Raw genomic sequence first — 27,624 nt, 5'->3', positions numbered from 1 at the left:
GGAGATCGGGGAAAAGCGTCAAACCCCGGCGCTGAGGCTGTGACCTGTGCCGCAGGAAACGCTCGTCTAACTTGCTTACGACTCGCGTTCCCTGCTCATCTTGTGGCCAGCGGATGTTAAGTCTGGCCACGGCACGAGTCACAACCTCCACCAGCTCCTCATAAGCTTGGCCGTGAACTGGCGCGCTCGACTCACGGTCATCCTCGATGCTGATCACCTCTGCCTCCTCGGAAGCAGAGAGCTCAAGCACCGGGACCTGGTCGTGGGCAGAAGAAGCCGCAGCGCGGGCTTCTGCACCACTCACAGGGGCTTCGGGATCTTCAGATGAAGAATGAGAAAGTGCCGCAGCAGTCTCATTCTCATCTGCAAGATCCCGCTGCGAACCCCATGATCTGAGTCGCCGCGCCGCCTCAACAGAAGCGGGACCAGAACCGCGGGGAACGCGAGCCTGACCAAGCTTATCAAAGCACGCCAGCCGGGAGCGCAGCACCCTCATGGGTAGTGCTTCACAGTGTACGTAGGCAGCTCCCTCGAGAGCTGCCTGGGCGTGCTGCGCTCCCAAACAGTTCACACACAAAACATGCGTGTCCCCATCCGTAATAAAACGAGGACAGGGGTGCACACACATTCTGAACTGCTGGCTGGCCATAATATATATAGGGATAGACAAACAACACCAAATAAGACAGACAGTCGTAACATAGAGCGCTTGCTGAAGAGCGAAAAGTTAGTGTGTGTGTGTGCCGGCGTCGCTTTTATGCATTCGGTTATGCCGTCACATGTTACGTCATGACGCAACACCAATCAGGATTGGAATAGTTTCATTCATACTTCAGAGGCGCACGCTAAGGGAGCGTCCCCAAAGAGTCGATTCTCGACGCAGTGTTGAGTTCCCTCGAAAGGGAACTACATTTTTGATAGTTTTAGACATTAAAAAAAGTATTAACATAAGTGGGCTTCAGGGGAAAATAAATAAAATGGTAGAAAATATAGTATGAGCCTTTAAAAAGACTTTCTATAGTCAGAATACAGGTACTGCTGTTCACATTTACCTGCATTAGTACTGTATGTGTTGAAGGAAAAGGAAGAGAGAGAGAGAGAGAGAGAGAGAGAGAGAGAGAGAGAGAGAGAGAGAGAGTATAAATTACAGCTGAGCTTTGTGATATTAGTGGTTTGGCCCAGTGATAACCCTCTTTAGGTGCAGACAAGACAAGAGTTTAAGCAGCGGGTTGAGCTAATTACAGGTTTGGATTAAACGAGCCCCGCTGAGACTACAGAAGCCCTTCTCTCTATCCTCTCTCTTTTTTACAATCATTCCCCACTCTCTCATTCTATTTTTTCTGTGTTTATGTCATTTACCTTCCTCTTTGCTTCCTTCGTTCCACTCTGGTTCCTCCTCTCAACCCCTTCTTTCTCTTCCAACTACAACTGCAAAATCATCAGCGGTCTCTCCCAGAATAGAAAAGCCATTACTTACATTTAAAGCTCAAGTAATACATTGTGAAAATCGCAGGCAGGCAGATTTGGATTAACCTCGGCTTTCCGTACATCAAAAGAAAAATGCTGTCTCCCAGCGGTCGTGTTCAAGTTATGTGCCAGAAAGAAGGGGGAAAAAAAATCATATTTCAGAGGCTTTTTTTTTTTTTTTGCATTAAATTGCTTTTCCGGTTGATTCTCGAGACTCAAGCTGCTTTTCATGGCTCTACCAAAAGATGTGCAGTCACAGGCCAAAAGTTCAGCAACCTCATCAAAAGCATGAGTTGTTTTCTGAAACAGCACATTCACTCTGAGTCACGCTCAGACTGTGTGTGTGTAGATGAGTTTGAGTCAGACTGGAACAATATCAGAGAGAAGACATAAATCAGAGAAATCTGTCTGTATACCTGTAGGGTACAAAACTGTGCCTTTTCACTTTGTTTTTATTTGAGGTTTAGCGACCTCAAATAGAGACATCTATTTGAAGTGTTTAGATGTATTCTTGTCACGTACTTCTCAGATACACTGGTTGAGGATCCAAATGCAGTTATTTATTGGGGCAAAACAGAATCATAATCTAAAAGACAGGCAAATGATCAAAACCATAAAGCAAACAATCCAGAAAACAGAGGCAAATTGGAAAATCCAGAAAACCAGGCAGAAGATCGAAAACCATGACACGAGGAAATCAGAGAGTGCTCAGAAACGCAGTGTGACACTTACAAGACTTTGCAATGCGTGAGGGAAAACACAGGGCTAAAGAGACAGAGCTGAACAAGATAATGAGACACAGCTGAACCTAATCACAACATAATGAGTCCAGGCAATGGGTTATGGGAATTGAAGTTTAGCAACCCTGTTACAAAACTGTGTGTGTCTGTTAATATATTTATAAGTTACTGTAAGCAAAAATTATATATATATATAGGCAAATACTACAATTTTGTGCAAAAATTTAGTAAATATCATAAAATAAAATATTTTTTTTGTAATGAAAATACGATATATTAATATATAATAAATCAATTCATAAATCATTATATTTTTATGTATTTAAAAAAGCTATAATATAATATATACATTCATATACACATTTATCTTTCGATTGGCAATTGTTCTTTTAGAAATGTATGTAACGGTGGAACGATTTGGCTTGAAAAACACAATACAATTTTGAACAAAAACAATTGTTCAAAAAAAAATTTTTTTGAACAATTTTGTAAATGTAGTGCAAATAAACTTTTTCAAATGAAAATCATTATATAATATGTTAATAAATTTTATATTGATATATATTAAATCAATTTAATAAATCCTTATAATCCAAAGCTGTAAAACGCAGCATAAAAAGCCCAGGGTTTGCTGATGTGACGGTAGGGTTTCACGCTGACTGCAGAGGGAAAACACAGTGTGGGAGTAGCTGTATTATTTGCAACATTAGAAATGTGCATATCCTCAACTTCATTACAAAAGTACGTGGGCGTTAAGTGTGCAATCTTATCTGACCCGGACAGCTATAACAGACTCCCACTACCATCGAACGTGTGCAGTGTGTATGTGTGCGACGAGGGTTGAGGCGTGCGTGAGAAAGACAGAGCTGTTTCTTTTGTAAATATTAGGCTCAAATACTCTAAATCTCCTGCCTTTATTCTCAACCACACAACACGAAGATGATTTGCTTCCTATCCGAAGGATCTGGTTGATGTATTTAATCTATTTTTGATGACTTAGATCACCAAAGAGACATTGATTTGTAAAAGAAAATCATTTGTTTTCTATCCCTTTCTATCTGCTTAAACCCTTATGATATTTTCTATTTGCACACATGAGATATCATACAACCCTATTATTAATTCCCATCTCTGAGGGAGCATCCGTAATCTACGTGATCTTCTTAGCTACCTTGGGTCTGCAGCAGCAATATAAAGGATGCAGAGCAGATCTGATGGCTCAAATGAGCATCCTCATGGGCTGTGAATCCCACAGCTGTCTGCCGTCCTGAAATCCTGTATTAATCAACGCCTGGAATTCAGCAAATCCTGTTGAAGCAGCGTATTACCCCTTCCTGGAGCTGTCCTTGGTGCTGATGTTTCACCATTGCATTCGCTGATAAGTATGAAGGACTAACATAATGAGAAGTGCTATATTTCACAGCTCCCTCAGCTGAAATAGAATAGACCTGTTGCTACATTAGTCACTAGAAGCTGTCAGTGTTTCTGACGTTTTTAAGGCATTACTGTAATTGATATTTCTATTTTTATTTTATTCTCCACAAATTTAGCAATTAATTCAGCTTGGAATGCTTTGTTTTTTCAGTTTTAGAGCGATGCTCCACTCAAAAAGAAAATTCTGTCAGCACTTGTTCATGTCGTTCCAAACCTGAAGGACTGACTTTCTTCTGCAGAACATAAAAGAAGATATTTTGCAGAATATTGGGAACTAAATAACATTGGAACCCATTGACTTTTATTGTATGGAGAGGAAAAAAACTCAAAACATCATCTTTTATGTTCCACAGAGAAAGAAAAGAGTGACAAAAATACATGTTCAAAACAGAATTCCTAGGTTTTGGGTTAACCCCCTTTATTTATCTATTTTAGAATGTAACTATAAAATAGCTGTCAGTGACGATGTCATTGTAATGTTTACCTGAATTGCGTATTGTGATTGGTCTTCTTTTCTACATTAATTTGCATACTGATTTGCAATGGGTCTTTTTTGTTTATATGCATACTGAATTACTGAAAATCTTTTCTTAAATGTAACCATCTATTTACACTGAAAAGGCTAGCCACATTATGTGTACTGTATTATCATGCTGGCAAAAACAAAATCTTATAGGTGAAGGCTGAAGCTTATAACTTCATCGCATCACCAACAAGAAGAGCAAAAATAATTAGAGATGCACCGAAATTAAAATCTGGCAAAATATTGATAATTATTTTCATGTAAAATGTCCGATATGTTTAATGTCCGTTTTAAATGCTACAAGTAAATTTAGGCATCACAACATTATAATATACAGTATGAAAAATTGCTTTTTTTTATTTCATTTATTTAGCTAAAGATTACATTTAACAGTGTTAATAAATCATCACTATTTTAAAAAAAATTAACATTGAGCATTAGATTACGGCAAAGATAATCTAAATGTAAAATTAAATACAATTAAATATCCAATTCCGCTTAGTTAAAAAAAAGAAAATATTCGCCAATATGCCAATATGGTACTGATTTGATAATATATTGTGCATCCATAAAAATAATAAATACTTTACAAATTATTTCAAATCCTGGACTTCTATCATCAGTTGGACAAACATATCCACAAACAATTAATTTATTCCTTACTGTGCGTTCACACCGCCGCCGGCGAGAGTGTCAAAGTGACCGGAAGTCACTAATTTTCAATGCGAGCCGGCGGCGAGCTCCGGCGAGGGCGGCGCGTCTTGGATGGTGAGAGCGGTAAATTTTGTTTCCGAACATATTAGTTCCCAAACAAAATAGAGGAGAGGTTGATCATTTGAATTTGATAAGAAGGCGCGCAACACTATTTATAGGCAAGATTTTCGCGCTAGAACACTTGTTTTTCAGCGGGCATGCAAATTAGAATAGCACACTTAACCATGAACACAAAAGCCACACCACACAAATGGCTTTTAATTCGTTTATTTCATTCGCAATCATGTCACTATAATTGTTAAGCTCTTTCCAATCGATAAATTTTCTGCAAAAAATCACGATCGACATGCTTGTTTGTTTCCCTTTAAATGAAGTTTTAAAAAAGACCAAGCATTCGATCTACGTCAGAGCATCAGAGCGTCCACGAATCTTTCCACGGCGTCGCTGGCAGGGCGGCGAGAGCAAATTTTGCTCTCGCCGGCGGCGGTGTGAACGCACAGGTTAAGGTCAATAAATTGTTCTGCAGTTATGTCTACAATATTGAAAGTATATGGCATAATATGTGAAAGAGAGGCCGAGTTTTATTGACAGTCACGAACAGCTTCATCCTGACCCTATCCCTTCATGAGCCGATAGTCCAACACAGCCTGGATCCCGGTGTGTAAATCATATACCCACAGATAGGCAAATGAGTCTGTTAGGGAGAGACAACACACTAGTTAGGCTGCATATTGAGTGGGTCCCTCAGGGAGGAGGAGGAGGAGGAGGAGGAGGAGGAGGAGGAGGAGGAGGAGGAGGAGGGAGTTTTCTTCAATGTGACAGGCACAGCCGACCGGGGTCATCAATGCTGCTATCGACACACAAATTATGGATCGGAAACAAACGGAAAGAAGCCATTACTGAGAACAGGGGGTGTAGCAAAAGTAAAGTCACAGGAACTATCTCTGTAATGATAGGGTGGAGGAAGAAAACAGACAATAACCTCAGAGAAAGAGGAAGTTAAAGCAAGATCTAGAGGAGGAGAAGAAAAGAGGAGAAGAGTGGAAAGACTAATCAATGAGAGCCTAGGAAGTGAAAAAGCCATTTAGCAGCTTGTGCAACTCGGAATATACTCCATATTAATCACATGTATTTGTGCACATACCAGTATGGTATAATTTGTATGAATAACTTGTAAAAAATAAAAGCAGATAAAATAGTATTTTGAAAATCTTTATTTAAATGATTTACTATTAAAGTAGCACTATGTAGTTTTTGCTCTCGGGGTCCCTCTACAGTTGGGAAACAGTATTGTCTTCTACTACTGTCGGAAAATCTGTCATGGTTACACCAGGGGATACACGTGCATTTGTTGACAAGCCGATACCGTCTTGAGTTCTCGCGAGTTCTCACGTCTTGGGCAGACAGCCAGCGTTGCTATGAAGTGTCTTCATCCCAGGTACATTGGCATATATTTCAGAATGTCATATGAATATAATTTCATGGGTTTCATTTTTTTTCAAACGCCAAAAGATCGCGTAGCTCACGTTTACAAGACAGCGCCATTATAGTTGCCTATTGGCGACTGTTTTACATAATGGATATGCTAATTCAATTCAATGTTTGTGTGATAGGTAAAAGCCATATATCGTCAACATTAGAATATCAAGCTACCATAGATGAATCTGCAAATTTGAAAAATCGATTTGCATTATAGCCTGAGGCAAGACACTTTCATCAGAAAAATAAATAAACAAACACGACTATCATGAAGATAAATGGAGGACCAGATAGATCCCGTAACATGGCCAGGCAGACAACAAATTCGAAAAAATAGAGATAGTATTCAAGCAATATATTTACTAGTCCAACAGCATCACGGCGGTCAGCATCGGTCGGGCACCCCCCCTCCTCCTTTAGCTCACGCCAGATCCTCGTCTGGCCTTTTATTTTGTCACTCTCCCTTTTTCTTTTCTTAGTCTCCTCTGACAAAACCTTTGCCTTCTTCCTTTTAGTTGTTGCTTCGGCCATGACAACAACATACAGACGGCAAACAAACGCTAGTTGGGCTCTCACGTCAGAATTTGAGGTAGTGGGGGAAGTGACGTATGCCGTAAAGCAGTCGAATTTTGTAGTTCTTTTTGTGCTCAGGTTAGTACCCGAACCCAGAAGTTACAAAGTGCCAGTAAAATCCATACAGACACTGTCAGGCTACGGCAGACGTGTCATTCAACCTATTGTAAGTAGATGTACCATCTCTTATGTCTAGGAAATATATTATGATGGTTGAAAAACTACATAGTGCTGCTTTAAAAAATGTTCAGTATTATTAAATAATTATTCATAATACTATTTAATAAATAATTGGTACAAATGTCCAAACATAGTAGGGAATTGTTCTACAACAAAAACAAAAAATTAGTTTGAGAAAAAATGGTGAGTTGATAAAATAGTATTTAAAAATTTTGTTTATTTTTATTATTAGTAGTATTTCGATAAATTTGTTTAATTTCCACGTAACAATTTTTTTTAAAATTTAAATGACAAATCAAATAAAAAAAGACATGGCTTTAAAACAATTTGAACTTGCAATACTTTACAAAAAGGTTCCATTTGTTAACGTTATATTCTACAGCATGTATTAATATAGGTTAATGTTAATTTCAACATTTACAAACACATTTTTAAGACCAAAAGGTTCTGTGTTAACTATAGTTAAACTACTAACATGAACATTTTTATTAAATTTACAATAAACAAAGATTAATAAGTGCTGTAAACATACATTGCTCATTGTTAATTTATGTTAGTAAACGCATTTACTAATGTTAACAAACGAGACCTTATAGTAAAGTGTCATTAACCTTTTTTGTTCAAGTAGTACTGAATTCACTTTTCCATTAAAATGTGTATTAAGAGTCTACCTATATTCTGACCCTTTTAAAATGTTTCTGCTTTGTGCTATTTTATTTCCTGAACACCTTTGTGCAGATAATTAAGGTTAGCCAGACTCTGTATCCCTAATTCAGACATGAGATGCAATTATAACTTGCCTTTAGCTCCGCTGTGGCGTCTGCTGGCATTTAAACAGCTGTTGTAAGAGACAGGTGAGATTGTGGGGTGAAGGCCTGGACAGGTGCATTAAGCTCAGTTTAAAGCTAGCCTCTTCTGCTCACGGCATGACCTACTTCTGTCCAGTTCTGAGAAAAACAGTCTGTGGAAAAGAGGAGAAAAGTGTGCAGAGATGTGTAAAGGAAATTTTAAAGGAGAACTTTAAAGCCAGCAGGACACATTCTGTGTGTGTGCTGCTTCATCTGCACATTTTTGAAGCCCAGTGCTGGGACACAAGCAATGGATTATGGGAGTTGCGAGTGCACTTATGAAAGGACGTCACATGCCGCTCAGTGAGTGTGTCTCTTGAACAGATGTTTGTTTAATAAGGGCTTAGCATCTGTAAACGCGTCCTCCGGCCTCAGAGTCTGTCTATCGAGTCGTTTGCATTCGGACTGACGTGCGGACCGCTGTGTGTGTTTATCTCATCCTAATGTGGGTTTTGCAATAAGAACAGCAAAATAGAGAAAGCTATGCACTCAGAGAGGAAGATACGAGGAACTGGACAACAGAGGGCTAAATCAGCTGCATAATATAAGCCGTATCTCATTCTGCAAAGCTTGTATTACAAGCCAAAGCTTCCAAACGGGTTCTTGACTTAATTGAAGCTTGTTTCAATTTTTGGGACTTTGTGAGTGTGTTGTGGAAAACACATTAAAATGAAAATTGCTCTCAAGCTAATTCGACAATTGATGAAGTTGCATTATTATGAGAGGAATAAACAAAAGCTCTTAAAGGGATAGTTTCACGAGATGAAAAATCTGTCATGATTTACTCTCATTTATTTCCAAATCCATTTGATTTTCTTTATTCTGCTGAACACAAGAAGCATTATTGCAGTTCAAAATGGAATACATTTATAGTGTTTAATATACATGTATACACATATACGTATGTATATATACAAAATAAACACAAAATAAACACAGAATAATAATACTAATAAAACAAAATGAGTGAGATTAAATGATGACAGAATGATGACGAAGTTAAAGCAGTGAAAAATGTGTTTTATTGTATTGACAGCAGTTGTTTAGTGCTTCACTACATTTGTGTTTCTCAGCACAGAAGGGCTCTTATTTTTGGCCAGGAAATGTTGCCTTTCTGATCTCCATTCCATCCATCATTTCCTTTCCATTTCCTGGCCAAAAATAAGAGATTTTGACTGCGTCATACTTCGTGTACTATAAAACTTACACTTTTTAAAGTTGGCATGAAACAGAAGATGCTTTTCTTCCCTATTGTGATGTATATCCGAGTAAAACGACTCCTTGAACAAGAAACATGATAGGGCGGAACATGATTTTGTCCATTTGGAATTGATTGTATTGTTGGATGTTTGTGTTTTGCTATTGCTGTGATGTCATGTGAGTGACAGGTTGTCCCGCCCTCACACCATGGTGATTTCATGGTGAATAACTCTGCAACTGGCCCTTCTCAGGCTGCAGCCCCGTGGTGAGGTTGCTGTTGCTTATTCAGACAAGCTGTATAAAAGGTCTTATTAGGAATGATTAGGAAGAATGAATAGGAATGAATTGTAAATATTTGAAAATTTGAGAACAGCACACTTTTCAGTAAAATAGGCAACAGTTGCTAATGCAGGATTGGTAATGATTTTAAAAGGGATAGTTCACAAAAATAAAAATTCTGTCATTGTTTACTCAAACCCGTTATACTTACTTTTTTCTGTGGAACACAAAGATGATATTTTTAGAAATGTCTCTGTTTTTTTTTTTTTGGTCTATACAATGGAAATCAATAGGCAACAAAACTGCTTTTGTCATGAACATTCTTCAGAAAGAAATGCATATACAGGTCCTTCAAAAAAAATTTGCATATATTGATAAAGTTCATTATTTTCCATAATGTAATGATAAAAATTAAACTTTCATATATTTTGGATTCAGTGCACACCAACTGATATATTTCAGGTCTTTTATTGTTTTAATACTGATGATTTTGGCATACAGCTCATGAAAACCCAAAATTCCTATCTCAAAAAATTAGCATATTTCATCGAACCAATAAAATAAGTGTTTTTAATACAAAAAAGGTCAACCTTCAAATATTTATGTTCAGTTATGCACTCAATACTTGGTCGGGAATCCTTTTGCAGAAATGACTGCTTCAATGCGGCGTGGCATGGAGGCAATCAGCCTGTGGCACTGCTGAGGTGTTATGGAGGCCCAGGATGCTTCGATAGCGGCCTTAAGCTCATCCAGAGTGTTGGGTCTTGCGTCTCTCAACTTTCTCTTCACAATATCCCACAGATTCTCTATGGGGTTCAGGTCAGGAGAGTTGGCAGGCCAATTGAGCACAGTAATACCATGGTCAGTAAACCATTTACCAGTGGTTTTGGCACTGTGAGCAGGTGCCAGGTCGTGCTGAAAAATGAAATCTTCATCTCCATAAAGCTTTTCAGCAGATGGAAGCATGAAGTGCTCCAAAATCTCCTGATAGCTAGCTGCATTGACCCTGCCCTTGATAAAACACAGTGGACTAACACAGCAGCTGACATGGCACCCCAGACCATCACTGACTGTGGGTACTTGACACTGGACTTCAGGCATTTTGGCATTTCCTTCTCCCCAGTCTTCCTCCAGACTCTGGCACCTTGATTTCCGAATGACATGCAAAATTTGCTTTCATCCGAAAAAAGTACTCTGGTCCACTGAGCAACAGTCCAGTGCTGCTTCTCTGTAGCCCAGGTCAGGCACTTCTGCCGCTGTTTCTGGTTCAAAAGTGGCTTGACCTGGGGAATGCGCCACCTGTAGCCCATTTCCTGCACACGCCTGTGCACGGTGGCTCTGGATGTTTCTACTCCAGACTCAGTCCACTGCTTCCGCAGGTCCCCCAAGATCTGGAATCGTTCCTTCTCCACAATCTTCCTCAGGGTCCGGTCACCTCTTCTCGTTGTGCAGCGTTTTTTGCCACACTTTTTCCTTCCCACAGACTTCCCACTGAGGTGCCTTGATACAGCACTCTGGGAACAGCCTATTTTTTCAGAAATTTCTTTCTGTGTCTTTCTTTGTCTCCCTCTTGCTTGAGTCAGGTGGGCAGTCTTACCCATGATTGCGGTTTTGAGTAATGAAACAGGCTGGGAGTTTTTAAAAGCCTCAGGAATCTTTTGCAGGTGTTTAGAGTTAATTAGTTGATTCAGATGATTAGGTTAATAGCTCGTTTAGAGACCCTTTTCATGATAATTTTTGATAATTTTTGGGGTTTTCATGAGCTGTATGCCAAAATCATCAGTATTAAAACAATAAAAGGCCTGAAATATTTCAGTTGGTGTGCAATGAATCTAAAATATATGAAAGTTTAATTTTTATCATTCCATTATGAAAATAATGAACTTTATCACAATATGCTAATTTTTTGAGAAGGACCTGTAAAGATTTAGCTGCTGCTGCAGCAATGTGAACTCGCTCTAAAAGCAGAAATCACATTACTCCAACACTCAGATCCCTTCACTGGCTGCCTGTATCATTCACAATTGAATTAACAATTATCTTATTCGTTTTTAAATGTCTTCATGGTACTGCCCCAATATACCTTTCTAATTTGTTGAATAAATATACTGCTGCAAGATTGCTCCAGATCCAATAGTAACTTGTTGGTTGTACTGAAAACACGGCTAAAAATTGGTGAGTCGGCCTTTAGTGATTTCAGTCCCAAGCTGTGGAACTCTCTTCCTGACAAACTACGAGCAATCGACTCACTATGCACTTTAACTCTTTCCCCGTCATTGATGGAAGTTTCCGTCATTTATGAGGCAACGCTTTCCTACCATTTCTGACTTTCCGTGTTTTCACTGTTATACTTCTGAAAGAGTAAAGAATCTCTAGATCAAAAGACAAGTGAAGCAGAAGCAGAAACAAGTGATAGCATATGTTTGCAGATGCATATGTAAAATAATGCGATTATCAACATTAAACAGCATATAAATCAAAACTGTCTAATGTTACTGAATGAAATGTCGACCGAGGACGAGTTATAGGACTGTGCAACCTTAGAGAGTGTTGATGGACTCGATCTACCCCATCTGTGTGTTGATCATCGTTTTGAATCCAATCTGGATGTAGTCTTTGACAAGAACCTGATTTTCTCAGCTTTTTGTTCAAAATGTTGCTTTTTTTTAAATGAAACTTACCAACAATCAAGGGTTGATAAAAAAAACCCAATGCATTAAGCTATAAAACGTTTAGTTTAGTTTTTGTTTAAAAGCAGAGTTCCCTTTCAAGGGAACGAGACGGTGCGTCAAACGCTGTGGGAACGCCCCTGCGTTGTGCGTCATGAAGCACGTATGGAATCAGCCCAATGGAGAGATGGAACGTCATAGGCGGGTGACGTCATCGACCAGGAAACTATAAAGCACCCCATAAACACAAGCGCAACAGCTTTCTGTGCCTTCAGTCGCGCTATATGTGAATCTGTCCCTGTGTGAATATTGTCTGTCTTTACATACTCTGCACCACACAAACAATTTATATATATATATATATATATATATATATATATATATATAGCGTATCGTGGGGATCGCATATGGATCTCTCAGCGGGGTTAGAGACGGGCTCTGCCTTATCTCTCCCTTCACCTGTGAGATCCAGTGCCTCAGTCCCGTGTTCGGAAGCACGCGCTGCGGTTTCTTCCGCTCGGGCTGAGGCACCAGTTATAAATGAGGGAGATGTGGAGGATTCGCCACCTTACACTCCCGAAAGTGATGAGCTAGTGGAGGTATTAACAAGAGCTGTAGAAAAACTCAGCATTGTATGGCCAGTGACTAGACAGGAGTCTGTTTCTAAATCAAAATTAGATGAGAGATTTTTGCCGTCAATAGTGCAACCTCCACGCCGGTGCTTGCCGTTTTTTCCCGATCTCCACACTGAGGTGTCGAAATCGTGGAAAAAAACGGTGTCATATAGAGTGTTTAGTCCCCAGACTTCAGCGTATTCTAATATTGTGGGGGCAAAATCATATGGTTATTCGGCTATGCCTCGCGTGGAAGAGACGCTTGCGAGTTTTCTCTCCCTCGAGGCTGCGTCATCTGTTAAGGCATCGGCATTACCCACCAAGCCTCTTAGAAATATTTCGGTTTTTGTGGGTAAAACGTATTCGGCGGCGGGTCAGGCTGCGTCATGTCTGCATACTATGTCTATTATGCAGGCATACCAGGCTGACCTGCTGAGGGACGTGAGTGAGAGTGAGGAGATCAGTGCTGACGTGGTTCACGAACTGCGTCAGGCTGCTGAATTATCCCTGCGCGCAACCAGAGAGTCGGCCAAGCTAGTGGGTCGATCTATGGCAGCTCTGGTGGCCGCAGAAAGACATCTGTGGTTAAATCAGAAAAATATAAAAGAAAAAGAAAAAGCTTTCCTTTTAGACACTCCTCTCTCCCCCCGGGTTTATTTGGCGATGCTGTAAATTCTGTCATCGATAAATTCCAGGAGATGGAAAAGCAAACAACAGCTTTTAAGAAATTTCTCCCTTTAAAAATTCATGTCCCTGGGGCTGCTGGAGGGGAGCAGCCCCGGCCGTCTGCGAGCTCATCACATAGGGCGCTGAAGCAGAGTGTCGTGTCTCGTGCTCCCCCTGCTGGACAGTGGGCTCAGCCGCGGCACTCTCAGCCGAAATCTCCCAGTAATAGAACTGATCTGAGGACAGTTATATTAGCTAAGAAGGCTTCGGCTAAGAAGAAGTCCTGGCGCCACGGTGCGCAGGACACTGAGGGTGGTCCCCACCGAGGCGGAAAGGTGTGCACCTCTTTCTACAGTGCCCATTCTTCCTCAGTGCCCTCAGGGGCCCGTTCTGCCAACCCCGCCTTCATGCCGGGGCGCAGACGGTCCAAGCGAGCGATTTCCCGAGGGATGTTCGCTCCCTCTGAGGAGGGTTTCAGAGCGGTTAGACCAGTTGTTCCCTGCCGTTGTGCCGTTACAGGGCACTGCGTTTGCTGCTCAAGTTACACCAGAGGCCAGTCTCGAGAGACTGGTACCCTTAGTAGAATTTCTGGCAGAGTGGAAAAGCCTTTCAAAAATATCTCATTGGGTCCTGCAGACAATAGAAAGGGATAATGCTATCCAATTCAGGTGTCGTCCACCAAGATTCACAGGGGTTCTGCCTACAGTGGTGGGCCCCGAGGAGGCTCTGGTTATGGAACAAGAGGTGAAAGCACTCCTTCAAAAGGAGGCTACAGAACGGGTTCCTCCTCCCAGTGTGGAGTCAGGCTATTACAGCCGATATTTCATCGTTCCAAAATAGGATGGGGGGTTGGGTCCAATTTTAGACCTGCGCCTATTGAATCGCTCGGTAGGGAAGCCAAAATTCAAGATGCTCACTATCAAGCAGATGGTGTCACAAATCAGATCCGAGGACTGGTCTGTCACGATAGATCTAAGGGAAATGCTTGGACGCAGCACTAGTGCCCCTGAGGCTTCAGGGTGTTCGTGTCCTCAATTACATCAACGATTGGTTGATTTTAGCTCAGACAGAGCAGATGGCGGTTCGACATTGAGATGTCGTTCTCGTTCATTTCAGGAAGTTGGGGTTGAGGCTGAACGCAAAGAAAAGTGTATTATCTCCTCAGAAGACAACTTTTCTGGGTGTCGTTTGGGTTTCGGTTTCGATGCAGGCGCGACTCGCTCCGACCCGCATCGTTTCGATTCTCTCAGCTGTGAAACAAGTAAAGGTAGGCCAGCTACTTACTGTAAAACAGTTTTAGAGACTGTCGGGTCTGATGGCAGCAGCGTCCGACGTTATACCTTGCGGACTGTTGTACATGAGATCGCTACAGTGTTGGCTCAGGACCAAGGGATTCTCCCCGAGGGGAAATCCGCTCCGCACGGTCAAAGTCACTCGGCGCTGCCTTCGTGCTCTGGTCATGTGGAAAGAAACTTGGTTCCTATTCAAAGGGCCTGTGTTGGGGGCTCTTTGTCGTCGCGTAACGCTAACGACGGATGCTTCCCTCACAGGGTGGGGGGCGGTCACGAGTGGTCGTCCTGCCCAAGGGCTGTCGCAGGACCATCATCTATCACGGCTTATAAATTGTCTAGAGATGTTGGCGGTGTTCCAGGCTCTGAAACACTTCCTAGCAGACCTGAGAGGTCATCATGTGTTAGTTCAGTCAGACAACACGTCGGTGGTCTCTTATATAAATCATCAGGGGGGCCTGCGGTTTCGCCGGCTTTACAAGTTGGCCCGTCAGATCCTCCTGTTGTCCCAAGGGAGGTTACTATTTCTGAGAGCAATGCATCTTCCTGGGTATTTGAATGTGGTAGCAGACTCCCTTTCGAGACAGGGGCCGAGGCCGGGGGATTGGAGACTCCATCCCGAGGTGGTGGAGCTCCTCTGGTTGAGTTTCGGTCGCGCCGAGGTGGACCTATTCGCTTCCAAGGAATTGTCATTCCAAGCATTGTCATCTGTGGTTTTCCATCAGCCATCCAGCCCCTCTGGGGTTGGACCCTATGGTGCAGCCGTGGCCGAGGTCACGTCTGTTCGCCTTTCCCCCGATTGCTCTGCTACCTGGAGTTCTGGAGAGGGTTCGCCGGGACGGGGTCAGCCCGTTCTGGCCGGCCCGAGTATGGTTTGCCGACCTGATTTCTCTCCTGGACGGCTCTCCCTTGGAGCTCCCGGTCAGGAGGGATCTACACTCTCAGGCGGGCAGCATGATATTTCACCCCCGCCCAGTATTGTGGGCTTGGCCTCTGAGGGGGCCCAGCTCATGAACTCTGGTCTCTCGACCAAGGTTGTTAAGACCATTCTTCACTCCAGAGCTCCATCCACGAGGCAGCTTTATGCCTTGAAGTGGAAACTCTTCACTTCTTGGTGTGGAGAGCACCTGCAGGACCCAGTTAACTGCCCAGTGGGTGCAGTGCTGGAATTCCTGCAGGAGCGCTTCTCCACAGGGCTATCCCCCTCCACACTAAAGGTGTATGTGGCGGCACTGGCTGCTTACCACGTCCCTTTCAGTGGAGTTTCTCTTGGGAGACACCCGCTTATAACTTGTTTCCTTCGTGGCACACTGAGGCTGAGGCCAGCAGTTCGTACGAGGGTGCCGGCCTGGGATCCGGCCATCGTATTAGAAGGTCTTTCCCTAGCTCCTCTTGAACCTATCGAAGAAGTTCCTGAGAAGTTTCTCACGTTTAAGACTATCTTTCTTCTTGCTATCTCCTCACTAAAGAGAATCGGAGATTTGCAGGCTCTGTCGGTTTCACCCTCGTGCCTGGAATTTTCGCCTGGTATTGCTAAGGCTTTTCTGCATCCTAGACCAGGTTACGTTCCCAAGGTCCCTACTAATGTTGTTAGACATACAGTTCTGCAGGCCTTTTGTCCTCCTCCATTTCTGTCGTCTGACCAGGAGAAACTTAATTTACTCTGCCCTGTTAGGGCGTTAGACGCCTATGTCCACAGAACTGCCCTGTGGAGGAAGTCAGAACAACTATTTGTGTGCTTTGGGCCACCCAAGAAGGGGTGTCCCGCGTCTAAACAGAGAATGAGCAAGTGGGTGGTCGAGGCTATCTCACTTGCCTATGAGTCGGCTGGTCAGCCTTCACCTTTGGCTCTATGAGCCCACTCTACCAGGACTATGGCGGCTTCTAAAGCCTTACTGTCAGGAGTTTCCCTCAGTGACGTTTTTGATGCGGCTGGATGGTCTTCACCGCATACCTTCATTAAGTTCTACAACCTAGACTTAAGTTCTACCCCTGGGGCACAGGTGCTCTAGTCCTCTGTGCGCTAGTTCTCACATGGCGGTCACTTGGTCCTATGGCGTCGTGGGTATTAGCGTTCCCACAGCGTTTGACGCAGCTCAAGTTCCCTTGAAAGGGAACGTCTCGGTTACGTATGTAACCTTAGTTCCCTGATAGGGAACGAGATGCTGCGTCATTCCACCATACTCCCGGCATTCCCGCCAGCGCTTCCTTCAGGCCTATCAGAAGCTGTTGCGCTTGTGTTTATGGGGTGCTTTATAGTTTCCTGGTCGATGACGTCACCCGCTTATGACGTTCCATCTCTCCATTGGGCTGATGCCATACGTGCTTCATGACGCACAACGCAGGGGCGTTCCCACAGCGTTTGACGCAGCGTCTCATTCCCTATCAGGGAACTAGGGTTACATACGTAACCGAGACGTTTTTTCTCTTTTTGATATATTGCATGTTGAGATATTCATACAAAAATATATTCAGGGGGCATGAACTTTTTGTGTAAATGATCAAAAATGCTGGCGATGACTGGCAACTTAAAAAAAAAATGCTGGCGGGATAAAACGTATCCCAAAACACATTTGTTCACTAGGGTCTTTCCTTGATTTATTTTATTGTATTTTGTTTTATTTGACTTCTATTATGTGTGTATGTATGTTTTTTTCTTTTCTCTGAATGCACACATGTATTTCCCTTCTGTGAAGTACGTTGTAAACACTGTTTTAAAAGGTGTTATATAAATAAAGCTTTACTTACATAAATTATGACAATTTAAATTTTTAGGTTAACCAGGCGGCACTTAGCAAAACTGAGTGTCCTTGAACCCCAGAAACTCTGAAATGTTTTGACCCCGACACAAAAGCAGACATCTCAGAGGTGACTGCAGACATGCATCCCTACGTTTATCCTCCAAAGGGAGCTCATTATGCGCTGTTGAGCATCATCTCCTGTTCCATGTCTAATCTGGGCCACTGCTGCATCTCATATTCCACCTTCTTCAGCAGAAGAGTCTTCGCACGCTCCCAATGAAGGATGGCTGCTATCCAGGGCTCTGACAGGAACAGAAATTAGTAGATTAAATACTGCATGAGTTAGACAGAACCTGCTGCACTGTGTTTTATCCCGCTTCCACGTGCAATAAACAAGCTGTACTTTTGAATTTGCTCTTGAGAACGGCAATAAATAAATGAATAAATTAAATAATTCTCACCCAAGTAAATACATTTGGAAATGCATGAAATTACTCCTGGGCTTTGCTGCAGAGGCAATGACAACACGACTCCCTCTGTTCGCCACAGTGCAGATAGAGACAGGCAGTGACCCACTTAAAGTACATTGAAAACCATGCATCACACAAATTTGCATACAAAATCCCACAATTAACACTCACCAAGAGCCAAATGTGAGTAAAAGGTAGGAGATGGTCATAACTTTATTAGGAACTTGATTATATTATTATGATTTCAATCAATTGTAAGAACATCTATTGATTATAATATGAATCTGGCTTATGTTCTTCACATTTTTACCACTACTAGTAAATTCTGAGGAATAAAATCACTATGTACATTTACACAAACACTGAGGACAACATGCCAGATGTCCAAACCATCATGGATTTGTTTGTTTGTGTCAGAAAGCGAGTGTGTGCTAGTTCCAGGAACAGAGTGAGTGTGTTCATGATTGTTACAGATAAAGGTACGGTGTGTGTGACGAATGTGTTTGGATGGTGTTCTGGCCTGGCCTTGACACATAAGCGCTGAGATCAGCATATTAGCACATCCACTAATCCCAACATGTTTGATCTTCTCCTCCAACCAGCTTGACTCAAGGACACACTACTTTTCACACGCACACACACACACACACACACACACACACACACACACACACACACACACACACACACACACACACACACACACACACACACACACACACACACACACACACACACACACACACACACACACACACACACACACACGTTAGAGGGCATTTTGAACAAAAGGATGAATTCAGATTTGTTCAGTGGCCCTTTCTGCATGTTACATCGTCAGTTGGTGATGACAAATGAGTATTTTTCTGTGTAATGAGTGATTCGCTGACTCAAGTGATTCATTAAAAACATGTTGTTTTTTACCAAAAAAAGTTAAATGACACTTAAATACTACTTTTTCAAACGATTGCCATTCTTTCTCTGGAAAAACAGTGATGAACTTAAAGTCACCATGAAATCAAAATTGGCCATTCAAATCTTTTATGGAATATTGGTGTATTTATTGTAAACGATTTATCTGTGCCCATCAATATTCTTACAGAATTCATGTGCCCTCATGAACTTCAATCAAAATAACCTCTCCTCGCTCTTGCAGGGACATCTCTACTCTTCTGACGTGTTTACTGTCGCGAGGGCGGAACAACCTGTCACTGTCATGACATCACAGCAATAGCAAACCACAACCATCCAATCAACTCCCCATGGAAAAAATCAAGTCCCGCCCTACACTTTTATTCTTGTTCACTCAGATATACATCACAACAGAGAAAAGACAATCGCAGCTTCTATTTTATGCCAACTTTAAAAAGGAGTGAACGAAAAAATTTGTTAAAAAACAGATTTGTTAAACAAAACCCCACACACACATTCCTCCTCACATACACACACTAGTCTCTCTCTCTCTCTCTCTCTCTCTCTCTCTCTCTCTCTCTTTTAAATTGCGTGTTCTGATTGACAGCAATGTTTAGCAAAACACAAGGAAAGCTTTTTATAGCCTGTGCTTTATTTGACCTCAGTCCCAGCGGGATGGTTCACTTGTCAGCTTGATGCGTGTGAGTGAATGTGTGTTTACGTTCTTTTCCGTATATGCATTTGTTTTGTGGTTTCGTGGGTTTTGCTTGCAAAGAACATATGACACGTGTTTCCAGGATGCAGCAGTAATCAGAAACGAGACACTTTTTTTGTATAAATGACACATATAAAAGAAAGAAATGCGTATGGGTTTGGAACAACATGCTTTAAGATTTATTTGGGGTGAAATGTTCCTTTAAGTCATTAAGGCCACCACAGGGAAAAATACAGCACATCAACATACCGGTACACTGTTCTCCACCATCGCAATGATGAAACGATGACAGATCGATATCTGTCCACTGCTCTGAATCCAGCAAATTGAGCTTGTATTTCATGCACAAGTGCTTTGATTATAATTCTAATTAAAGTAAGTTAATCAGCGTATAGGGACACAACGACCTACAGCGCATGTAATTCAGTAACACAAGTTTAACTGGACGGTTATCGCTAGCAATTAAATCAATGTCATCTTTGCTTTGTGTCGCTTCATCCGGATGGGCTATCAGGTTCATCAGCACCGAAAAATCCAAATGCAAACAGGCAGAAACTGACATCGGCAGCCAGATAAAAAGAAGTGACAGCATAATAGCGAAGTTATGAAAAAAACTTGTGGTACGAGGTGGCATTTGTTATGTCTGAGTTACGCCAAGATTGCAAAGAGAGATGGAGCGCAGACATATTCATAGAGCAGAGAAAGTGGGAGGGAGGCAGGAAAAACTCTATTGTGCTCACTTTAACAAGACAAGGGAAGAATAAAACAGAGGAAATGGTGAATGAAATGGGCTAAAATTTGCCAACCCACTGTCACATATTGAGTCAGGCATGGTGTTTATCGCTTTTCCCTTTTTGTGACTCATCGTACCGATCAAAGCTGATGTGACAAAAGCTATTGAAGTCATGCTTTCTTTCCAGTTTGGCACTTTTTTTGGGGGGGGGGGGGGGGGGGGGGGGGGGGGGTTGATGACAGTCAATCAATTGCGAAACGTTAGCCGAAGTGACGTTTTTCTGTTGTTACATGACCCCCCTAGGATATGACACATTCTTTGTTTCACTATTCACTATCATTTATCATTCAGCTGACTCTGCGTGAGCATTGCGCTCATTTGGATGCTTTCGCTCCTTTTATCCGAAATTTAGAACAGAGCACTCGCAATTTCATTGTAATTGTAATCTACTAAATAGATGGATCTCTCTATCTTTGTATTCCTTTCATTCTCTGCTGTGAGTCAGAAGTGTTTCATAAAATCCACTCACATCTTTTACACCTTCCAATCTGTTAATGTGCTCAGAGGAAGTGACAAAACTGTCGTGTTTGGATCATGACACCGAATTGTCCAAATCATGGGTTGTGAAAGGGCTTTAGTGCCCACGCCACACTGATGAGAACGTCTTATATAAAGAACATTTGCTAATGAATATGATATAAAGTCTTTTGTCTCCCACACACAACTGCACCGTTAAAGTAACCTTGTGTTGGTGGTCTTGGTGAAGCTCCAACTTCACATTAAAGTAAACTTGAACCCTATTTGCTTTCTTAAAACATTTACTTAATTATTGGTCTTAGACCACCTATATTAAACTATATTATAAAAAGAAAAAAAAATACTTGGAGCCATGGTGCAGAAAGTAGTGCACTTGCTCTCGATCTATACAAGCTGTTGGTTCACGAGGACTGCTTGATATGAAACAATTAAATTTAATAAGCAGGGTGAGTATTGAAGAGAAGTGCAATATCAACATTTGCATTAGAGGTAATAGTAATAGAGTAAAACAGAGTGAGTGTGAAGTATACACAGTTTTCGTGATTTCAGAGGTTTGTTTTTATAAGAACAAACAGCTCCCTAATCGCTCACACACTCATAATCAAACAGACACTTGGCAGGACCTTCCTAAAATAACACTATAGCTTCAAAGTACATAAGTGATGCCAAAAAGAGAAAGAAAGAGGAAGAACTGTAAGAGTATTTTCACGTCTGCATTTCACATCTGGCCGAGCTTTAGCTAAATTATCCAAATGAGCTCAGCCTAAAATCCAATCTCTCAATCTTTCCTTTTCCTCCAGCCCATTATGCACCTTTCCAACCTGCCCAATTCACTTAGAGTTCATTTATTGCTACGATTTGTCGAAAAGGCTTTTTCAAAATCAATTATCCATTTACCCCACACTCTCATTGGAATAACGGCTTGTTAGATGCAGTTCCCATCACTGCCATCCGTGCTGGAAATGGAGCTAATGAATGCTAATGCATGCTAATAAATGCTAAATGGGCCGATCTATTAGAGACCAGGCGGCGCTGGCTAGTGACACCATCCACACGGAAAATAAGCCATGCACAGAGGCCACGCATATTATCTTTGCCCATAAATGCATACTATTAGTTTTACCATAATGACCAGAACTACTGAACGAACACAAGAATGGGTGGTATTGTGTAATGGTTAAGGACAACTAATTTGACAACAAAATTGTGGATTGGAAGTCACTTTAGTTAGCTTAAGCTAAATTATTCATTAGTTATCTAAGCATGGAGTTCAACATTATGTAGGGGCCACTGTGTCACTGTCAGCACCACACTGCTAAAATCCATACGAGGAAGTTCAAATTAGCTCTAAAACGACATACTACTCAAAATTTAAAGTAAAAACATGGTTGGAAACATAATGGGGGAATTGTTTAGCGCATTGTTTTTGAGCTAGTTTATTTACATGAAACACCTCAATGGATCGATTCACTAAATTGAATCAGAATTCCCAAACATACAGAATTCCCAAACATACAGTTACATACAGTAAAGGAGAGCGTGTGTGATTACAGTCTCAGTTTGATTGTTTGTAATGCTGTAATAATAATAATAATAATAATAATAATGATAATAATTCGTTATATAGCACTTTTCTGGGTACTCAAAGAGCTTTACATGGAAGGGGGAATCTCCTCAACCACCACCAATGTGCAGCATCACCTGGATCGGCCATATTGCGCCAGAACGCCCACCACACACCAGCTTAGTGGTGGAGAGAAGACAGTGATGAAGCCAGTCAGTATATGAGGATGATTAGGAGGCCATGATGGACAGAGGCCAAGGGGCAAATTTGGCCAGGATGCCGGGGTTACACCCCTACTCCTTTTCGAAGGACATTCTGTGATTTTTAATGACCACAGAGAGTCAGGACCTCAGTTTAATGTTTCATCCGATGGACGGTGCTCTTTGACAGTATAGTGTCCCCGTCACTATACTGGGGCGTTAGGACCCACACAGACCACAGGGAGACCACCCCCTGCATGCTCAATACACTGTGCAGTCAGCAGCATGTGAAAATCGGACCGAATTTTCATACTCTGAAACGTGTCTAAGTTAGCGTAGCATCTGCACTTTTAGTGAGCAGAGCTGTTGATCTTCACCGTCGATTCAAAAAGCATAAATCCGCCCACACAGACACACAAAACAAACAAGTACTACTGTTTGCTAACCATTTTGTCAATGTACGCCAAGGGTCTGTTGTTGCAGAGTAAACTCTGCGCTCTCTAAGTGTGTAGGCCACATAGATCAGCCTCGTGCAGTGTCTTAAAAAGCAGTAGTGAAATATGAGGGAATCTTCTGCATGAGCTGATGAATGAGCTCGCCGCTATTATTGAGGTCCTGCTCCGCTGTTCCCCTCCACAGAACGCAGGCTTGTGTATCCAGCACAGCGGATCATTGGCAAATTTAATTACCTTTCTGAGAGCTCTTCAATCACATGGATTAGTGTGAGTGAGTGTGTGTATGTGTGTGTGTGTGTGTGTGTCTGAGGGGGAACAGAGGGAGGGAATGACAGAAGTGCACTTGCAAGTGTATATTTTTAGAAGAGTGGCAACTATTCCTGTGGATGCAATGAAAAACTCCTCACTGCTCTAATAAACATTCAAATAGGTTCTCTGACTGATGCATTCTTTGTGATGGTGATTCACTCCAAATCCATAAGTTTTTAACTACTGTTGAGTATTAATATAGCCTGAGGTTACTGGTGAGGTTACCAAGTCCACATGAAATCCACTGGAAGAGCCTCATTCCCAAATTTTGGCAGATTTAATTTTGCATTTGTGGAAGGTTTTTATTAATCAGAATGAATTAAACAAGTATAATCAATGTGAATATAGCCATTTACTTGAACATGTTATTCAACAATTATTGTTAAACCATGTGTGCTCACATATGACGAGTCGCCATAAAGAGAAGACGTGATGATCTAGTGTTCAGCTATATTATAATTTGTCATGCAAAGATCTTATGCTCGTATATAAAGAACTGAAGACTCTTTGTGCTGCCATCATATGAGAAAACATGCTGAACTAAGATATCTTGTTTTACTTAATATAGTTTGGTATATACAATAGTGGCATATATGAAATGCATTGATTCCACCTTGGATTTGAGTGTGTGGAAAACTGTATATAAGACTGTCAGAGACAACATTCTGGAGTTGCTTTGCAAACAAGGCTTTACGTACATCTCTGATAATAAAGTCTACATAGTGGCATCAAAACCCCAAGACTTTGAGAGTGATTTTCATAGAGGCTGCAGCAGCCAAGACACTTTTGTTTATAGAAGATGTACTTATATAAAGAGAGAGAGAGAGAACTTGGTGTTATCAGGGTTTTGCAAGTACAGATTTAAAAGCGTATGAACTAATAAACCATGGCCTGTACTCTGTTTTCTGGTAGATATGGCAATTTTCCTTCAGGATGCTTGTTTATTTGCATGCGCCTGTTCAGATAGTCCAACCCGATCTCACGGCAATTCGTATTAATTTTACGAGGTGACTAATTCGTACAGATTCATACGACTTCACTTGTATTTTTGCTAAATGAATTGGTATGAATGACCTACCCCTGACTCCGGCCCTAAACCTAACCGTCACTGGGGTTTAGACAAATTGTATGAATTCGTACATGTGAGGTCGTACAAATTCATACGAATCAGTCACATTTAAATCACTCGTACGAATTTGCACAAATTGGTCGTGAGATAGTGATTGATAGTCAGGAGTCTATGCATGAGGATGTGTGTGTGTGTGTGTGGTTAATACATTCCAGGATTCTGAAGGGCATCTTCCTCTTTAAGCATGAGAGTGAAAAGTGTTTCTCCTTGACTTGTGTCCTTGCTTTAGTGAGACGTGGTCCTCTGTCTAAAGACCTTTACAAGCTGGCTTACTAGCGCATTTCTCATGTCCCCCTCAGTTCTCTCTCTCTCTCTCTCTCTCTCTCTCTCTCTCTCTCTCTCTCTCTCTCTCTCTCTCTCTCGCGCACACACACACACACACACACACACACACACACACACACACACACACACACACACACACACACACACACACACACACACACACACACACACACACACACACACACACGACTTTCCTGTACCTTGACTATTTTTCCTCTTTAAATTGTTCTGGTGTCCATATCACTTTGTTGTGTTCTGTTACTGCCTTTGTTCTTCCTTTTCTTCTTTTCATTTGCTGTATTTTTTTTTCTCTCTCTCTGTCCTCTGATCCTTGGTTCAGAGTGCCAGTCACATTGGCTTTTCTAATTACAGTTCTGACAGAGAAAGAAAAGCCACCGGTTTATGTCACCTCATTTTCTTTTGCTTTTTCACTCTTTGTCGCCAGAGTAGGCCTATATGGATTCCTGCTGGAAAAACAAAACAAAAAACAAAACACGGTCATTCTGGTTTTTGGAACATAAAGATGGTCTGTCGGGTGAAAACCACCTGTTAGTCCAGCTAATCAACCAGATAGAAACCATGCAAAATGCGAAATTTCCAGGATTAATTTGATCAGGGCTGAAGTGGACTTTTCATTTATTTGGGGTTTATCATGTAAATGGATAATTCACTCACATATAAAATAGCCAGCTTTACTTACACTTTCATGTCGTTTTGTCCTTGAATTTTCATTATTCTGTGAAAAACAAAGAGATGTTAGCCATATTTTTAGTTCATTAATGATTCTATTAATGACTATTTTGAGGAAACACCAGCTTGCAGTGTGTGTGTTCACTACTCACTGCTCCTAATGTGATGCACTCACTTGAAAGGGTTAAATGCAGAGGACAAATTCCGAGTATGGGTTACCATATTTGGCTTTCGCATCTCACACATCACATTATAATATATTACATAGATGTGTTGTGATCACAACATGCTAATTGGCTCAGTGTGCACTGTGACGTCTGGATCAGTAACTATACTGTTCTGACAGGTTTAGTAGCCATAGATTTAGATGGTGTCTTAGTGCATCAGGATGCATCCAGCACAACAAACACAAAACCCATTAGTTTTTGCTAATGCATGCTCCTGTGTACTCTTTCTCAACTGTGCTTTTCCCCCCATGTCTCCGAGCTTTGCCGTGAAAGCATTCTGGTGTGAAATGGCCAACAGGAGAGAGATATTAATCCAGCAGCTCTCTTCTCAGGTACTAAATAGAGAAGCTTTCCTGCGCCGTGCTTACAGTGAGATAGTTTCATCTTCAGGATCCATCTTTTTCTGCTGGTTTATGACCTTTTATCTAATATTGCAACATGATCTCATAAGTATTGTTAGGTATTTAAAGTATACATACAGTTTTTGACATTAAATGGATTGGCAAACATCTAACGGATTTGTAGAAACCATGATAAACTACCATTTAAAAGTTTGGTGCAAGATAGTTTGAAAATAATAAAAATACTTTTACTCAGCAAGGAAGCATTAAATTAATCAAAAGTGACAGTACAGACATTTATAATGTTAGGATTTCTACTTGAAATAAATCTTATCTTTTGGACTTTAGATTCATCAAAGAATCAAAAAATAAAATGTATCACGGTTTCCACAAAAATATGAAGCAACACAACTGTTTACTTCTTAAGCACCAACTCAGCATATTAGAAGAATTTCTGAAGAATCATGCGATCTGAAGATTGGAGTAATGCCGAGAATTTAGCGTTGCCATTTACAGGAATAACTTGCATTTTAAATATATTAGAAAACAGCTATACAATAATACTGTTTTTCTGTATTTTTAATCAAAATGCAGCCTTGGTGACCATAAGAGACTTTCAAAAACATTTTATAAAATCCAAAACTCGTGTATGTTACATACAAATACCCACACATACTCCTATAATTATGCTGCTTCTTGCTGTGATCTTACAGTCAAAATGTAGTAACTTATTTTATCCTATCCTATTTTTCCCGTGGCATGATACCTATTACCTTGTGTGATATCATCCCCCCACAGCAATTCATATACATATTCATATAGTCACAGTCACGTTAAAAATGTTAATTACTTTGGAAGAATATTCATGCTTTATATCAATATTTATAATCTTCAGACTAGAGTGGGACAGTAAGCAGGTGCAGACAAAAGTACATTACCGTAATATCATGCGGCATTTTACACCAATGAGTCAATGAATTAGAGTTGTTATAATTTTCACAGTGTTTGCGAGCACATAAAATTCGCTTTGCTCCTGTTTCCTCTTTGTTCTCTCTTTCGTCTCATGCACACACACACACATTGATAACCTATAACCAATGTCAAGCTTCATTAGGAAGCCATTTGTATGCCCTAGGGAGCGACTTCCCGTCTCGCGGGGCGTTCGTCTCGTGAGCCATTAATTCCGACCTCTGCTGTTGCTCATAAAAACATTATTCTCTGGCATTAGCCCCCTGCTCTCATTACAGCCGAACTGACCAATAGGTGAAGAGAAGCAGGTAGAGAGTGTGAGGAGAGATTACAGTAATCTAGCGTGTAGGACAGGCCAAGGAGACTCTATACTGGTTACTTTTAATAGAGTATTATAATATCATTTCACTGGATTATTGCTTTATACAAAGGTCTGCTATCCGTTTATGGAGGCTGACCTGCCAATCAGCTGATATTAATGTAGTAATTATGTATAATTAGAATTATTATGTAAGAATAATTATGTAATGCGTGTATAATATAAATATATATATCCCGGTGTTATGTGTGCTATATTAAAACAACCTGAAAATCTGAAATCACGATTAAACTTTTTTTTTACTTTTACTAAAAGCAGCAACAACTACATGATAAATAATAATAATAATAATA

General features: G+C 41.1%; 1 protein-coding gene and 1 long non-coding RNA gene across 2 annotated transcripts in view; one reads left to right on the top strand and one right to left on the bottom strand.

The window, feature by feature from the left end:
- rtn4rl1a (reticulon 4 receptor-like 1a) overlaps positions 1 to 27,624 on the top strand; it is a 135,503-nt gene that overhangs the window by 35,803 nt on the left and 72,076 nt on the right. The window lies entirely within an intron of this gene.
- Positions 17,619 to 25,464, bottom strand: LOC143749518 (uncharacterized). The gene is made up of 3 exons (XR_013207009.1): positions 25,426 to 25,464; positions 24,926 to 25,192; positions 17,619 to 17,718 (listed from the first exon to the last, which is right to left on the bottom strand). It is a non-coding gene; the product is annotated as an uncharacterized LOC143749518 (long non-coding RNA).

Source organism: Siphateles boraxobius, unplaced genomic scaffold (assembly GCF_051911475.1).
Source record: "Siphateles boraxobius isolate OS27281-9 unplaced genomic scaffold, OSU_SipBor_1 25, whole genome shotgun sequence".
NCBI lineage: Eukaryota > Metazoa > Chordata > Actinopteri > Cypriniformes > Leuciscidae > Siphateles > Siphateles boraxobius.
Note: the sequence above shows the minus strand (reverse complement) of the source record. Positions and strands in the feature narration are given on the sequence as shown.